Here is an 18,908-nt window from a genome sequence, read left to right on the forward strand (position 1 = left end):
CACAACATTCTTTATCTTTACATTTACTAAAATCTTTACAACCTTTAGAACTGTATTTCAAGAAAAAACAGTGCCTTAAAGAATATCAAGATGTGCCGTTTCACTCCCCTGAGCGTGTCTGTTGTTGACAAATTACTGTATTGTTTATGAGGAAATCAGAGCTGGGCAAAACCTTCTCACAACATAAAATAAGGTCTAGATCCAGTGTACTTTTTGAAAATAACGATTTTTAAAATAAATTGAATGCAGAAAAAAAACGAGTAAGGTAGTATCTGGTTTTACTGTGATTAGTGTAGAAATATACGTACTTTATATACACTTGATATATTTTGTCATCCGAACACTGGAGGTATGATGGGGTCATGGAGAAAATATATGTATTTGTATTTTTAATGAAATGCATTGATATCATTTTTTAGGATCTGTTTGAATTTGTTCTCCATTTGAATTTGTTCCCCAAATGAAAGAAAATAACATCCTTCAAACAAGTCTTTAATAACAGAATTTTATGAAACAAATATACAAAAGTAATGAACATGTGACCATAAATCAATTTGAACATAAACGCATAAAGCTGGTTAGCAAGCCACAAATAATTGTCATTAACATGAATGGATTATGTTAAACAAAAGTGTTTTATTTGGCCAGGAGATTATTAGAAGTTATTACTATTATTATTATTATTATTATTTTTTTATATATATATATATATGTGTATATATATATATATATATATATATAATTTTTTTTTTTTTTTTTTAAACCAAGAGCCATTTAGCTTCATTCTAGTTTACAAGTATGTATTGGAGACCACATGTTATGACCAATCCTTATTGTACTCATTATTCCAAACTTGACCTTTCTGGTAATTGAAACTGTGACTTTGATATCCTGAATTTGGAGATCTATCCAGAATTCAGTAAGTGAACAACCAATCAAAGCCATTGTTGGCTTAGTTTCAGTAAGGTGCCTGAGGTTCTGTAAAAACTGAAAAGCGTGTGCATTAAACCCAGGGCCAAAAGCTTCCATGTATTAAAGAAATACAGTACGCATCAAAACAACTTTAGCCATTTTGGTGTATAAATCATGACCCTGCAATCTCACTGCTCAATTGTTTACCATTTAGTAACCAAATTACTTTTGTTTTTGTTTATGCAGCCATATCCACACCTACCCTGGCTGTTACTCACACAGCCTGCATGAAAAAAAGATGCTTTCATTTTCAATCACATGTTAACCTTCTTTAGAGGTTTTTATCTCTTTTATCTGTAAACTGAACTTTAATCACACACAGGAAGCCCCTGCAGGGAGGATACTAACGGCATGAGATAAGAAATTATAAATTAAATGCAATATAGGAAGTTTAAACAATAGAACTCTCTAAACATGAAGTGTTTAGAAAGGCTGTGCAAGTCGCAAGTAGGGAGGTGTGTCTAGGGCTGCATAAACAAAGTGATTTAAATCCTCCTAAATAGCAGAGAATTGAGCAGTGAGACTGCAGGGGCATCATCAATACACCAGTAAAGCTTCATTAAGGTAAAGTTGATTTGTACCAATAGTATCTTTTTAAATACTGTGTTCATGTGTCCATAATATTTTATAACTTGTATTTATCTCTAAATCTTCAGTTCTCGTTACTTGGCGTCACTTTTAAGAAAATAAATTTCACAATAATGTACAGATGAAAATATATCTAACTGTGTATTATTTGGTTCTTCTTCAATATGTTTGCCATCAGCATAGCAGTATAGACTACACACTTGGAGCTCTAAAGATGAGGAAGAAGAACTTTTGGAAAACAATTATTTATTTTTAAAACTGTAAAGATTTCGACATGCAAATAATTCAGCATATTAATTAGACCAAAACACACACATAAAAAAACTTGAACAGTATGCTTTCTTCTGATGGTTAGTCTTAAGTAACAAAGCCATCTAGCATGTAAAATCATAGTGATAATAATGATGAAGGTACTCATAGTTTCAGCGTCCAAAGGGCAAGTCACTCCAAATATATAAATAATAAAAAATACGGACATTCATGAGATATAAAATAAAATTCACAGCTCTTTATTCAAACCTATAGGGTTGTATAAAATCATTAACTCACAACTCCACAGTTCAACATCACAGTTGTGTTTTGTTACATTTTTGGGTTGAATAAAGAACTGCACATTTTATTATATACCGCATGGACATTCGTATGTCTTATTATACAAAACCTATAGAATTCATTAAAGTTTTATTGGTGCCTGAAGTGTGTCTTTAATTAGTTTCATTACATAATTTATTATATACATGTGTAAGTCTGCACAGTTACTATTGTTTCATTTTATTCAGAAATACAAGGGCAAATAACATGATTTAGAGATTAGATGGCAGTCCATATTACTATATATTAAATAATACATTTGAAGACCATATTTGAAATATTGGCATATAAGAAGAGAGGCATTTTATGTATTAAATACATAGTAACAATAGGTAAATAAAATTTAAATACACCTTGCTTATGGGTATCTATAATAAACCTGATGGGAGTTTGGGGACTGCAGAGTCTAAAAAAGGCCACCAGGATGCAAAATTAGTTGGCAGGATACCCATAGACGTCAATGGCTGAATTTCTGTTGAGTAAACCTTTACTCTGGTAAGTGAATGCAGCCCAATGTTTGGTGAGTATGTAAATAAAGCTGACTCTGGCAGAGTATTTGCTTAATGTTTGCCAAAATACATGATTTGGTTCAAAAGCTATATTTATAGAAGTAGGTCAATGCTAAGAGAATCTATATGAATGTGGACCAGAACAATGTCCTCATTTACATATTGATTCATGGCATTTTGGGTGTATGCTTTGAGTAAGACAATTTTTAATTTTTTTTTAGTTGTTTATTGATGTTTATAATAGTTTGATGATACACAAAGCACATGCATTTATTTTAGAGTTTATTTATAAACATATATACAAATCTGTCTATTGAATGCCACTGCTGAATATGTTAAAGCTGTATAAATAAACTAATACTTATGTATATTATGTTTTCATATGAATGGCATGTTACTATGTAAAAAGGTTCCTGGAAATTGGCAAGCAAGTGTAAAATATTGGAGCACATTTCAATGTTTATAAATCAGCTTTTTCTCCCTTTGCAATAAGCTATTCAGGTCTGTATGCCCTCTTCGTATTGTTAAATATATGTAAAAGGCTTTGCAGTTATTTTCAGTGTCTTATAATCTTTGCCCCCAACTGGGATTTCCAATAGCTTAATTTCCCTACAATATTACTGTTTGCTTATTATAAAAACTAACGAAAAAGGCACATAGTGTTATTTTAACCTTTTCAGATAGTGGCAGATTTAATGGGTTTATTCATTAAAAAGAGAATTGTGGTGAACAGACACCGAGATTGCAATCAGGCTTATTTATTAAACACTGAATTGAAGTGCATTTGGAACTGAGCTCTAACAGTTAAGGCTAAAAGTGCTAATTAGAATTCAAAGTGAGTTTTACATATAAGGCCAGAGAAGCAGTGGACAGCCTAACTAAGTTCAGCTATTTGGACCTTAAATTTGAAAAGTCACTTTGAATTCTCACTTTTATAAATAAACTTACTAGAGTTTGATTAAATTAACTATTTGTCATGCATTTTGTTTTGCACTAAGGGAGTGCAAAAAACAAGGTGCCAGAGAGTACTGAGAAAAGACAACAGCTAAAAATAGCCTGCCCTTCGCTAGGTCCACGCACAGATCTCAAGTCGGTTTTAGCTCATCTTGTGCCATTACAATAAGAACCAGGCCATTTTCATATCAGACTGATTCCACCCAAAAGGGTGGAACAGATCCAAAATGCAGGCTGGCTCTCTCTGCATGAGAGATACAGCAACCCCAGATGTTTGTTTCAACCTTGTTAGGCATCGTGAGTGAGGTATAAACGATAGCCCTCTAGACACTGTTATGGTACTTTTTGCAGTAAACCAAAATGTTTAAATGTCTATCTGTTCCTGTCCAAATCAATAAAATAAATTGCGTATATACGCTGAAGTAATTAAGTCTGACACACAAGGTTCAGGTTAAAATAACTTCGAGAAAATTTATTGGCAAGTGATTAAAAAGCGGACACGCAGGTCCTTTTAAGAGACATTTTACGTCATCATTGCTTATTAGAATATCAGTAAATAAACATCATTAATTGGATTAATTGTCAAGTGTCGGGATTAGTGTCCACCTATCAATATTATTAATTGGCTCAAAAGACTAAGTGGTTAATCCCGTGTCCACCCACCAAGAGGTGGGATTGTTCTGGACACGGGTGGGGGACAAGGGGTCTTGAGCGTCATTTTACACGGTCGGTGATCTCAGGCCTCGTGGCCAGGTGCAAGGTCTCTTATGAATAGAACATTTCATTACTACTGTGTTCGCATGGCCTTCAAATTATACTTTGTTGCAAATCTAAGGAAAAGTCAGCAATTCCTGTGTTAATCATATCTTTATAGAAAATACAGTCTTTGTTCTATTGTATTAGATGTGCTGGGAAATTCTGTCATGTAAGGTGATTTTAAAATGAACAAGTTAGGTTATGAGGACAAAATGGAGGATTGAAGAAGTCAGGTTAGGGGGACAAAATGGAGGATTGTCACAGTATAAAGTTAAAATGGAGTTAGTGCAATAATTGAATACAAATACAATAAGGTTTTTTTAAATAATCCCACATCAGTCCCCCCTATGAAATGTTAGATTCTAAGAGATAAAACTTTATTAAGTTAGTACCAGGAAGACGTGTTAACCCAAAGGCACAGAAACCCCGTGGCCGCTAGCTAGGTGTTAATGCAAAGTGCAAGGCTGTCCCTAGATCTGACCCTAATAGGCTAACTCATCCGTCAGTATGGCTCTCGAACACTTCACACCCAAGGGTATCCCATGGCAGCTAACCCACCACTTCTCCACATGGGGCCTTTACCATTCACTGACAGATGCTGTCCCTGAGCTAGTCCCTTCCTAGAATTCCTGCACTTTATCAACAAAAGGGATTGTTTGCAGCGGCAGACAGGGTGAGTTGATGTCTTGGAAATCTTGGCCATCAACTTCAAGATGGGCGAAAGTGGGTGCCGCTTGGTCAACAGTCTTCAGGAGGGATTTTCTCAGACATGGGAGAATACAACAAAAGAGAAGAGCAAAGAGAAAAAGAAAAATTAGTATAGCCATACCAATATGCATTAAAGCCTTTTGCCATCCCGTCATCCAGCCAAACCATCTTTCCCAGGGATCTTGTATCCCAGAATTCCTTTTCAACTCTATAGACAGGTCATTTAATTTTTCTATGGCTAATGTAACTTTACCATTAGGGCCTGTGTTTTCTGGGATATAGGTACAACATGTCAAGGTGTCGGGCAAAATTTTACAAACCCCTCCTTTTTCGGCTAAGATCATATCTAGGGCCATTCTATTCTGGAAAGCCATTTGGGATGTGGCCTGCAATTGTTCGGCCAATCCCTGGAGGGCGTCTCTGGTATAATTAACAAAACGCTGTTGATTATAATAAATGTAGTTTATCCAATTTAAATTCTTGTTTGTGGTAACTATGGCAAAAAGTGATTCAAATCCTGCAGCAACTTCATCTCTCGCTTTAAATTCATTGGGCACCCCCCTAGGCACCCCAATGGCATCAATATAAACATGAGGATCAAAACTTCCTTTTACTGGGGCGTCACGCTTAACCTTAGTGTGCCTGGACTCATGGGTGACGAGGTGTGTGTCAGAGATGATATGTATAGGCATAATAGCTTTAGCCAAAGTACACTCCCCCCACCATTCCTTGTCCATTCTGGATCTTAGCTGTAAATCCCCACACAACCAGTAGATATCCCCTAATGACCTGGTGTGAAACTGCAACAAGTTCATAGAGACACTCCTGTAGGTAGCACAATACCCCTTAGAGAAGTTACCCAAGAATTTACCAATTCCATCATAATTAGCATAACAAGTGTAATTACCTTTATACACGGTAATACCATCTGGGGGTTTGACATCCTTGGTTAGGAGAGGATACTCCTTTGTCCATGCAATACATATGGACCTGTTAAAATCATAGTGATAGGCAAAAAGGCTTAAAACACATTCCTCTATATCTACTGGCAGGATTAGAGGTACAGTACCCAGGTGAGGCCGGGCACCACCACACACATAGCATGCAGTCTTATTATGCTTATTAGCATTATATTTCATCCATTCTAACCATAAATTTACATCATTAAAACCTGTTTCAGCGGCCATGGTATCTTCAAAGGTGGGGTTAGCAATGGCCATCATGTCTTGAAAGGTCTGGATGTGAGGTTTTAATGGGTTAGGGACCATATGGGTGGCCCCTTGCCACTCAGAAGAGTTGCACATATCTTTTAAGAAGAAATGCCCTAATTTACGGTAGGAACCCTTTTTCCAATACATTCCCATCACATACTGGTCTGCATCCGTTGGGCTTGGATGCTCAATGTTAAGGATTAATTTCATTGGTGTACCCCCCCCCAGGCTTTCTCAAAGTCATTCTCTGGAGAAGGGATCTACCTTGATCATCTACTTTAGATAAGGCACTTTTTGGCTTGTAACCCCAGGCAGGCCCGGCATTCCATCCCGCCGCCCCCCAATGATTACAATTGTGCCCCCATTGCTTGTCAACTACACAAACATATGGATCTTTTGAATGAGGGATATCTCTGTAAATACTCTGGATTTGTGATGTGGGGAACGGGCATTCTACAATATCACAATAGTCAAAGGTGTAAGTAGCCACATGGGTGCATGATGAATTGTACCAGAAGGTATACCCACTAATATCTTTGGTGATGGCTACTTGTTGGGCCTTTATGAGGCTGATTAAGGAGAAGATGTGCCAGAGGTACATGCTTGTGCGGTATCTGCTTCCTCTGGGGCAGGAGATTTCTTGCAGTGGGAAGCGTGGATCCAATTTGGCCTACCGGCCAGTTTGACGGAAGTTGCGGTAATCAGGAGAACTTGGAATGGACCGTCAAATCTTGGTTCCAGGGTATTTTTCCGCACAAACTTCTTGACCAGAACCCAATCTCCGGGGAGCAGGTTATGGGCACCTGTATCCAATTCGGGATCTGGAATTGAAGAGAAAACTTGGGCATGTATTTTGTTTAAGGCACTTGCAAGTTCAGTTACATAATCTACTAAAACATCTGATTGGAGCTGTAACTGCTGCGGATAATAACAACCTAGTCTGGGTGCTGTCCCAAATAGAATCTCATATGGGGACAGTGAATGCTTCCCTCTAGGTGTGTGCCTAACACTAAATAAAGCTATTGACAGGCTTTCTGGCCAGGGCATCTTTGTTTCTTGTGACATTTTTAACATTCTGGCCTTTAGAGTGCCATTCATGCGCTCTACTTTACCACTACTTTGTGGGTGGTAAGGGGTGTGGAAGGCTAAGGTCACCCCTAGAGCAGTCCAAATTTCTTTAGTCACTGTTGCTGTAAAGGCTGGGCCTTGATCACTTTCAATGACTTCTGGGAGTCCGAACCTACATACTATCTCTGTAAGTAGGCGTCTTGCGGTTGTTTTCGCAGTGATATTGGCCACTGGGTAGGCCTCTGGCCATCCTGAGAACATGTCCACTATGACTAGTGCATATTCATGGGGCCCACTCTTGGGCATCTGGATGTGGTCAATTTGAATTCGCTGGAAGGGGTACATGGGCTTTGCCAGGTGTTTTGCAGGCACCTTGATTGGTCTTCCTGGATTGCATTTTGCACAAATGACACAGGCCTTACAGAAGCTGCTGATCAATGTTGTGATTCCGGGTGCTTCATAATACTTCTGTATGAGGGCGGCCATTAATTCCTTTGACAAGTGTGCAGGCCCATGTGCCCATTGGACAACTGCTGGATATAAATTTTTGGGGAGACAGAATTTGAAGTTGTTGTAATATACTCCGTCCTTTTGGACAGCTCCTTTCTTTTTCCATTTCTGGATTTCTTCAGGAGTGACTGCAGCTTGCTGTTCTCGCAAAATTCGCAAATCAGTAGGAAGAGTTTGCAGAGCAAAAATAGGGACTTCTTCTTCTTCTTCTTGTCCGGACACGTCTTCATCCACTTCCTGCAAATCCCTGGCTGCTAGCTTAGCAGCCTGATCAGCCAAATGGTTGCCCATTGCTTCATCTGTATCCAACTTCCCATGGGCCTTTACCTTCAAGACGGCCACTTCTTTAGGGAGTAGGAGGGCATCCATTAGCTCCTTGATTGCAGTACTATGCTTGACTGGCGTACCGGCGGTGGTAAGAAATCCTCTTGTCTTCCAGATTAGGCCGAAGTCATGTGCCACGCCTAGAGCATATCTTGAATCTGTATAGATATTGGCACGTTTTCCTTCGGAAATTTTGCATGCTGAAGTCAGAGCCTGTAATTCAGCTTCTTGCGCAGACATTGCTGGTGGTAAGGATGATGATTTGATAACTTCATCTGTTGTGGTTACAGCATATCCTGTATGGTATCTTCCTTCTTCATCAGCATATCTTGAACCGTCCACAAACAGGGTAAAATCCGGATCTGGTAATGGATTCTCGTGCACGGTTGGTAGGTGCACTGTCTCCATTTTCATCTGTTCAAAACAGTCATGAGGTGTTTCGGGGTCATAATCATTCACTATGACCAGATCTTGAAATTCTTTTTCTAGGAAGTGGCGTGGCCATGCTTCCAGAAGGTCAGTTGTTGGGTATTTGACAATACCATTTTCCTGTAGCTGTTCTTCATCCATGGTGGCCCATAACTTTGCCATGGGCCCAAGATCATTCCATGACTTTGTCTTCAATTTGGTAACAGGAATATGTGGGATAGCAGTATCCCAATGGCGGTAGAGGTAGTTAAGTTGTTGAGGTAGTTGGACCAAGACCATGCTATTGCCTTCAGAGTCACAATAGAAATCTTGAGCAGTGAGCTTAACATCAGTCCAATGGTAGAGCTCATCTTCATAGCAAGGCTCGGGAGTAATGTCTGGTTTGTACCACATGGTACAGAAGGCGTGATCTGGGCCTTCACAGAGAGGCTTTTCACCTTCATAAAATGTCAAATGTGGATGCATGACTTTCTTGATACATCCACAAAGCAGGTAAATGTAGGTTTCATCTGTGATAAATCCATAATAGATACCCCCCTCAGGGAGTGGAAGAAGAGTGGATGGGTTAAGAACTTGACATCTTTGGATGGAAATGTTGTCAGGTAGAAGAAGATGGCACTGGAGGCGTAGGTGTCTGGCTGGAGACACGTGCTTGAGCTGGACTTGGTTGATGATGGCAGAAATGTCATGAGGGGCCAAAACAACCAGGGGGTGGCCAAGGACCAGGTCTGAGGTTCTTTCTATGAGCTCTCTTGCAGCAAAAACAGCCCTGAGACAGGAAGGAGTCCCTCTGGCCACAATGTCCAGTTGACATGAGAAATATCCAATAGGCCTCTGGCGGCCTCTTAAGTCATTAGTTTGGGTGAGAACTCCTGTTGCGTGGCCTTGTCTTTCAGAGACAAATAATTTGAAAGGTTTGGAGTAATCAGGTAGGCCCAAGGCAGGAGCAGAAGCAATGGCACGCTTGAGAGCATTGAAATTGTCCAGAGCTTCATTAGTTAAACAGAAAGGGTCAGACTTAAGTGCGTCATAGAGGGGTTGCATGAGCAGGGAGGCTTCTGGGATCCATGCTCTGCAGTAGGAAATGAGGCCTAGGAAGGCATGGAGAGATTTTGAAGTTCTTGGAGTTGGAATATCCAGTACGGCTCTTACCCGGTCCCGGGTAAGATGTCTGGTACCTTGAGATAGGCAATGTCCAAGGAAAATTACTGAGGGTTGGCAGAACTGTAGCTTGATGAGTGAAGCTTTGCATCCTTGTTCTGCCAAATAACAAAGCAGGCTAATTGAGCACTTTTCAGTAGTGGGTATATCATCTCCACAGAGCAGCAAATCATCCACATACTGAAGCAGAACAACTTCTGGGTGCTCGGCTTGCCATGGGTCAAGGATGGTGGCCATGGCCTTTGCAAATTGACTTGGTGAATTTTGTGCCCCTTGGGGCATGACAGTCCAGGTATACTGTTGCATCTCATGGGTGAAAGCAAACAGGTATTGGCAGGATGGGTCCAGTGGAACACTGAAAAAGGCATTTGCTAGGTCAATGACTGTGAAAAATTTTGCAGATGGTGGGACTCCAGAGAGCAGAGTATGGGGATTTGGTACAAGAGGGGTGTCCAGGACGGTAGCTTCATTAACAGCACGGAGATCCTGAACCATCCTGTACTTCTCTGGCTCACCTTTTGGAGTTTTCTTTTTCACAGGGAATAATGGGGTGTTGCATTCAGATTTGCATTTCACTAGGGCACCCTTCTCCAAGAGTGCCTTGATGTGGGTAGAAATGGCAGCAGCCTGTGCTGGTTTTAATGGATATTGTGGTTTTCTTGGTAATTTAGCCCCTGGAATAAGCTTTACCACCACAGGGGGAACATTTAGGTGACCTATGTCCTCTGGGCCTGAGGACCATAACTTGGCGGGCACCTGTGTTTTTAATGCCTCTGGGAAATTGGACCTTAATTCTGCTGCTTTCTCACGGGGCTTTTCTAAATGCAGCATTAGAGGCAAGGAGCACAAGGCTGAGATGTCTGATTCAGATAGAGGTGTGGACATTTCTACCTGCCCATCCGGGGTGAAGGTAATGGATGCTTGCAGGCGTGAGAGAACATCAGCACCTAACAGGTTAATTGGGCATGTGGAGGATACCACAAAGCGAGCTAGCAGGCTGGAGCCAACTCGGAGTGGAGTTGTTAAAGGGCTATGTCTTGGCTGGCCATCCACTCCGACACAAGAGACATCAATATTTGACAGAAAGGATGGATCTGGCAGGTCTTGTTCACGGAGAACACTACGGGCTGCACCTGTGTCAACTAGAAAGGTGGTAGGGTGGCCTTCAATGGGCAAAGTCACTGTGGCAAGTGGCCCCCCTTTATCCCCTGTAGACACTGCCATTACAGGGGTTACAGACACAGGCTTGCCAATTTCCTAATCATCGGGTTCCTCAATTATCGGAACCTCTTTTTCGGCCTTAGGGGCCGGGGCAGGCCTGGATGGCTTTCTTGGCTCTCTCTTGGGTTCTGGACAGTCACTTTTAAAATGTCCCTTGGCTTTACAATTAAAGCAGAAACCATCCTCTGGTCTGGTGCCCCTGGGGACAGGGGTACTGCGTGATACCATAAGAGGGGCAGAGCTTGGCCTTCTGGGGGTCTGGGCAGATTCTAAGCCCCTAGCAACTAAAAGTAGGGTATCCAGGGGAACAACCTTATATTCAGGGCGTGCAGCAATGATTCCCTTGCGTATAGAGTCCTTAACACCTTGGACAAACGCACCTGACAGCATTTGTGAATGAATTTTGTCAGTAAGATCAAACCCCAAATCTGTAAACATTTGATACAGTCTTGCATGAAACCTTTCCACTGATTCTCCTTTATCTTGAATAACATCAGTAAGGCCAGCAGCCTGATCTGCAAGTTTGTCCTTAGCCCATTCTTTTAATTGGGTGCAAAAAGTTACTCCAGAGGGGTAATCAACATCACTGTTGAGCTGATCTGTACTGAGGTGTCGGGCCATACTTGGCCAATATGCATCCCCTGCTTTAATAGCACAAATGCTCAATAGATCACGCCATGCGGCTGAATAAGTCTTTTGAATTTGAACTATCCCTCGGTAGAAGGGCATGGGCTGCTTTTCTGGGTCCGGGAGTGATTTCATCAGAGCACTAGCTTGAGTGGGGTTAAAAGCTACATATTTAGGAGGGGCCTGTTCTCCCCGACCCTTGTGGCCGAAGGGATCATCGATAGAACGATGAGATGGGGCTCCCGCAGCAAGTTCCGATGAGACATGGGACACCCTGTCCATCTCGTCATCATCGAATTCTATGATATTGACTCTTCTACGCGGTGCAGGTCCCGCGTGAGGTGAAAGGGTCGGTGGCTGGGAATGAGCCCCAGATGCAGGGGTGGCTAGCGAGTCGTAACCTGGGGACAGGTAGTCGCCGGGAATTACTGGCATCAGGGCTGAACTGGGAGCCGCCATATTGGAGGCGGGGAAAGGAGTTGCTTCAGGATTAAGGGAAGGAGCGGCGGCCATATTTGATATGGGCACTTCCGGGGTAGATTGGGCCGGACTGGGCATGACCGGAACCTGGGGAGTGGCTTGGGGAAAGGGAGGGTAACCGGGGTAGGGCAGGGCCATGGGATATGGGAAGGGGTAGGGCCAGGCAGGGGAGGGCAAAAGAGTAGGGTGGGCAGGTACGGTTAAGGAGGTAGGATATTGGACTGGGGCGGAGCTGGTTATCGGAGGAGACAGGACAGGATTAGTAGGGATGGATGCAGAAAGAGGAGTCGTAGCATGGGAGGGAGGGGTAGTTAGCTGGACGGGTGCTGATGGAAGGGGATTAACCATAGAGAGGGATTGCAGGGAGGAGGCGGCAGATGAGATGTTAGGATTAGGCATGGAAGGAAGCGTGGGGATGGCTGAGGATGATGGGACCGTTAGAGAAAGGGAAGGGGTAAAGAAAGATCCATCAGAATTCAGGACCGGGCAGACAGGGGAGGTGATGGGATGGGATTCGGGAGGATCGGGAGTGGGGAACATAGTCAGCTGGCTATCACCTATGGCTGACTGAACCTTGGGGACGGACATCCCCTGGGCGCCATTTTGGGGCGCTGGCTGAGGGTAAACCCCAGCAACACAATTTTTATGATACACAAACAATTTTACACCTTTGTGATTTACTTCTTCCTCAACCCAACCTTCTAACTGAATAGCCTTCGCTACTCTGTACCATGCTTCAGCAGTCTTTAATAAACCATTATCTGTAAGCTTGCCTTTCATTTCTGCTAGTAACTTGCGCCAACTTTCTGGTTGCAATCTCCCACATGTCGGTACAGCAATTTTACATACTTTTGCAATCTTTTCAACACCTTTAACCATCTCTTCACCCTCTCTGTTCTCTACCAAATCACATGCTAACCAGCCCTTGCTGGGCTTATCTAAATCCTGTCCCATAGTCCCTTTACCCCTATACCAGCGTCCTAGATATAGAGAGAGAGAGGGAAATTTGAACAAGAACGTCTACAATGCTCGACTGCCACCCGAGAATCGTGGGACTTTCTCAGGTGCGTCTTCCCAAAACGTAGACTAGTCACTGAATCCGCCTACCCGGGGTGGTAGACACGGATTGGAGCGAGGTGAGAAGTGTGTGACCAATCACTTCTCTTTTAAGAGGAATGGGAGTGGATAGTATAATAATATAGAAAGTGTAGAAAAGATGAAAGGCAAGGAAAAATCCTTAGAGACAGACACAGGAGTACATGAGACTCCTCATTAAACAACCAAGACAACAATACAGTTGAAATACAGTGCATGCATCACAGTTCAAATAAAATCAACAGTAATTCCTTTCCTTTACTCGTGTGCTTACTCCAAAGTCACCTCCCTCAATCCCGTAGTATCTTACTACCAACGGCCAAGGATAACAGCTAACACCGGTCCGAAATCCATATGCCTCCCTCGTCACAGCAGCCCACTAATGGTGTCTGCGCTACCCTCACCCTTGTAGTGCCCCTATAAAAACCCACTTTATAAGTCCCACTACTCCGTGGTGATGAAGACAGCAATGCCTGCCCGAATTCACACACCACAAAATAAAAATTGGAATAGCTCCAGCTCAGCGCTCAAAGCTGGAGGGTACCACCACTCTGCAAGCAGAGTAACGTGCACAGAGAAGCTAGCAAGGCTATCAAAGTGACACAAGAAGGATCCCCAGGAAACTATGAGTCTACACAATCTCCACAGATCCAACACACCTCTTTTTCCCTACAGCCCCAGCCACGAGGCTCCTAAAAGAGTTAAACAGGAAAAGATGACCCCCAGGAACACATCCACAGGTCAACCCCCCTTTTTCCCTACAACCACAGCACCGTGGTTCCTAAAAGGGGTAAAACAGGCAACAGAAGACCCAGGCAAATCCCCTCAGGTCCACCCCCCTTTATCCCAAAAGAGGTAAAATACAAACAGATAAACAGACAAAACAGAAGACCCAGGCAAATCCCCTCAGGTCCACCCCCCTTTATCCCAAAAAGAGGTAAAATACAAACAGATAAACAGACAAAACAGAAGACCCAGGCAAATCCCCTCAGGTCCACCCCCCTTTATCCCAAAAAGGGGAAAACAAGCAAGACAGAACCCCAGGCAAATCCCCTGCAGGTCCACCCCCCCTTTATCTCAAAATGGGGAAACAGGCAAACAATTCAAACACAATTCAAACACACCCAGGCAACAGATAGACTAAAATGCAGGTAAACAAATGAGTAACGAGACACCGGGCAAGATATTACCTGTCTTTGATGTCCTCCCGGGAAGCAGTCACAGACACGTGGACGGGTCAATCAAAGGGGCCGGAACGTACCGGTGGCTCTGCAGAAGTCTCTACCGTGTATCTGGAGGTGATCAATCTCCCTTCCTTCCCCCTGGATTCCTCCGTCCACCCTTGTCTTCCTTAGGACGGCTCACCGGCCGGACATAGCCCGATGCCCCACGTTGGGCAGCCAAGTTGTTATGGTACTTTTTGCAGTAAACCAAAATGTTTAAATGTCTATCTGTTCCTGTCCAAATCAATAAAATAAATTGCGTATATACGCTGAAGTAATTAAGTCTGACACACAAGGTTCAGGTTAAAATAACTTCGAGAAAATTTATTGGCAAGTGATTAAAAAGCGGACACGCAGGTCCTTTTAAGAGACATTTTACGTCATCATTGCTTATTAGAATATCAGTAAATAAACATCATTAATTGGATTAATTGTCAAGTGTCGGGATTAGTGTCCACCTATCAATATTATTAATTGGCTCAAAAGACTAAGTGGTTAATCCCGTGTCCACCCACCAAGAGGTGGGATTGTTCTGGACACGGGTGGGGGACAAGGGGTCTTGAGCGTCATTTTACACGGTCGGTGATCTCAGGCCTCGTGGCCAGGTGCAAGGTCTCTTATGAATAGAACATTTCATTACTACTGTGTTCGCATGGCCTTCAAATTATACTTTGTTGCAAATCTAAGGAAAAGTCAGCAATTCCTGTGTTAATCATATCTTTATAGAAAATACAGTCTTTGTTCTATTGTATTAGATGTGCTGGGAAATTCTGTCATGTAAGGTGATTTTAAAATGAACAAGTTAGGTTATGAGGACAAAATGGAGGATTGAAGAAGTCAGGTTAGGGGGACAAAATGGAGGATTGTCACAGTATAAAGTTAAAATGGAGTTAGTGCAATAATTGAATACAAATACAATAAGGTTTTTTTAAATAATCCCACATCAACACCGAGAGGGAGATGAAAAACAAGTAGTAAGAGAGGTGAGAACGGACAACAGCTCAATTAGTCTGCCCTTCGGTGAGTTCTCGCTCAGATCTCTAGCTGGTTTTAGCTCACCTAGTGCCATTACAGAGAGAACATATATGAAGCATATTAGACTGGTCCCACCCATACGGGCAGTCCAGATCCGAAATTCCAGCAAGATCCCTCTGCACGAAAGATACCGCAACCCCAGACGATTGTTTCAACCTTGTAAGGTATCATCAGTGGGGTATAGCCAATACCTTTCTAGGCACCGTGAACAAGGGGCCCATGTCTGGATTGCCCTTTAAACTTTAGGACAGAAAAACAAGTAGCAAGAGAGGTAAGAACGGACAACAGCTCAATTAGCCTGCCCTTCGGTGGGTCCCCACTCAGATCTCAAGCTGGTTTTAGTTCATCTAGTGCCATTACAGGTAGAACAACATATCTGAAGCATATCAGACTGGCCCCACCTGAAAGGGAGATGTTTTCCACAACACCTAAAGTTTTCCTGCCCTAAGAAATGCTCTGCTGTGAGACACCTGTCCCTAACGAACTAGAATACAAAAAGAATACTTCACTTTGCGCCACAAGTTACCTCCTATCTAATCTAATTAGCACAAAGGGTCTATTTACTAAACACCAACATTTAATAAGCAAATTTGGCTGATCTCATTCAGCTCAATTCTTCTACACTGTTGTTAATATTCCTCTGTGGTTTCCTATATGCTCTAACAATAAGGTGTAAAGTCCAAATATAGAAACAAAGGGGCACCGAAATGCTAGGTTCCCAAAGGGGGGAACTAGAGTGTGTCTGCAGGACTCAGTAGGGGGTAACCCTTGTATATATACAAAAATAGAAAAGTATAGGCGTATTGCCTAGCTTAGCAAGCTTCGGGAGCGCCAGGAGGGGGAGTACTGCAGCTGTTGTACTGCTTTAAATAATGGTCTAAGAGGCATGACACGCCCAGCGCCGGGATTGGTCACTTACACTGCCGGTCTGGGCATTTAAACCCAGCAAGGCACAGGAGCCGGTTCACCTTTGACAAAGGCGCTTAAGTAGCGCCGAAACGGACGTTAGGTCGTTACCTTTTCTTTTAATTCACCAGCACGTATTGATGTGATCACTGGGTGAGGGTAGTGGGTCGATGCCTCGGCTAACCGATGTTAGAGCTTTCTAATATCAGTATCTGCCTACTGAACAGTGTAGAAATCTTTTTCCTTCCACAGCGGACTCACCATAGCTCCTAAAAAAGAAGGGGCAAGCACTGCAGCAAGTTAGTCCTGTCAGCCTTCGATAGGATTTGGGCTGTTATACGAGGAGTTATCTTTTCTTTCCTGCAGCAGGCTCATGGAGTCCGCACTGTAATTGGAGCAATCCACTGCAACCACTCAGTTTGCCCTACTGTTGGGGTATAACATTGTATCCCTAGCAGGACAGGCGGCAACTCTGTGTCCCTCTAGCTATACAGGGATACTATGTTTCCTAGTAGTGGTTACTTGGGATCAAGTCACCTATTTCCTCTTCACAAATAGGTCTCTCTACAGTCTGATGCTAAGGGATACAAGTCTCTAGTGCATTACTTAACACTAGCAACTGGATTATCCCTGCTACAGCACCAGGTGCAATGTATGTTACTGATTTAGTGTACAGACCCACCCCAGTGTGTTTATAATGGTGGCGGTACATTAAGTTTTATTTGTTCATTTATTTTTTCATTTGGGATCATATTTTTAATGATACCCTCGATTAAAATATTTTAGACCATTATTTAAAGCAGTACAACAGCTGCAGTACTCCCCCTCCTGGCGCTCCCGAAGCTTGCTAAGCTAGGGAATACGCCTATACTTTTCTGTAAAGTCCAAATAGCCTATAGTGAAGGCAAAACTATCTGATGCTCTAAGGGCCCAGGGAAATCTTACTTCTCTCGATACTTGCCTGGCCCCGTACAGCATCAAATGGTTTATGTTCAGTCTAATGGTCGCTGTGCAAAATATAGTCTCTTAATCAGCAAGGATTTATTATTCACAACTCACATACTAGGCATATTCAATCCCTCTGCTTGTATACACATCCCTGCTGTAGCATCCATCTAACTTGAAACCCAAGCATGAACTGGGGAGAGACAACATGTGGAAATGTGTCCATCCCATTATGTTCTGCACAGTTACTACAAAAGCTGTTTAAGGGGAAACTGTATATTATGCACAGTTAGCCTAAAGGTCACTGCCAGCATACACCAAAGTTTACAGTCATCAGTGTGCTCTACTGAGATCTAAAAGCTATGAACGCCTTTACAAAGGCTTTTCCTCCCTTAACTCTAATTCTGCTTCCACAGGGCTCAGGTGGATTGATTTTTGTTGTGGTACAATTTTATTTGTCCTTAATTTTGCAAAAATTTGCAAATCATATATTATCTTAATAGTAACATTGAGCATTATGACCTTTTTTTGCCTTTTGTGGGACTGAAGAAAAGAAGGTGAAAAAGAAAGACGACGTCTGGTGGTATATATCATTTTTTTGGAGGTATTATGTATTTTGGGCTCCCCTTACCCTAATAATAGCGTAGGTTGACTTTTTTTTATTGAGGGGCGGCTAGATGTTGGTTACTGTTAACCACCCCAGGGTATTTACAGGAGGGTAGACATTGGCCAAAACTTGCTGTGGGGTGGAGAAGACATTAGATTCCCCTGATTATTAAATAAATAGCCCCCAACCACTGCCAGGGGGGACAATGTGTCCCATTTATTTTAATAATTAGCAACCACCTGCTGAGCATGGGTGGGATTGGAATTGGAAATTATGTTGTCCCTGTCAGTTTTTGTATTTAATAGCCCACACTTGCGGGCCACAGGTGAGGGCAGGTGGATGGACAGTGATCTGTACATGGGACCATGAATTAATTCAAAATTTCCAATTAATCCCAACAACCTGGTGACTGGGGGACATGTTCCAGGTCCCTCTTCATTATTTTACAGGCCCCATTCCCAAGAGATGTCCTAGTCTATAGTTACAGTTTAGTAGATATGTACTCACCTGCACTTTAATTTATTGTTATATTGCAAGTTGTGGTTAGCTCTCACCTTATTAATCCTCAAGCCACTGAGGGAATTTTACCTATTTGCCTACTGGCTGATAGCACTATCAGCAGGCAAACGTACACCCGATTATTGTTCACTTGCAAGCCAGACAGAGAGAGTATCTGTAGGGAAGCAGAGCTATCAATCTCTCCTGCCAGATGCTGAAGTGATGGATGAAAGCACACTACAGCAATCAGGCAAAAAATAGTGTCAAACTGGCTGGGAGAGCAGGCAGGCGCAAATCTACTTGTTGGGTTTGTGGTCACTGACAAGCTCTTTGCAATTGCTCCTTTTTAGATGTGCAGTGCTCTACACACATCCTATATCTTGTAGTGAAGGGTGTAATTTAGGAAGACAACATAAAGGTGTTAACAATCTGTGAGTTTTACATTTAATATGAGGGTTGGCCAACTCTTGAGGCAGGAGCAAGAGAAGAG

The sequence above is a fragment of the Pelobates fuscus genome, chromosome 1 (assembly GCF_036172605.1).
Source record: "Pelobates fuscus isolate aPelFus1 chromosome 1, aPelFus1.pri, whole genome shotgun sequence".
Classification (NCBI taxonomy): Eukaryota; Metazoa; Chordata; class Amphibia; order Anura; family Pelobatidae; genus Pelobates; species Pelobates fuscus.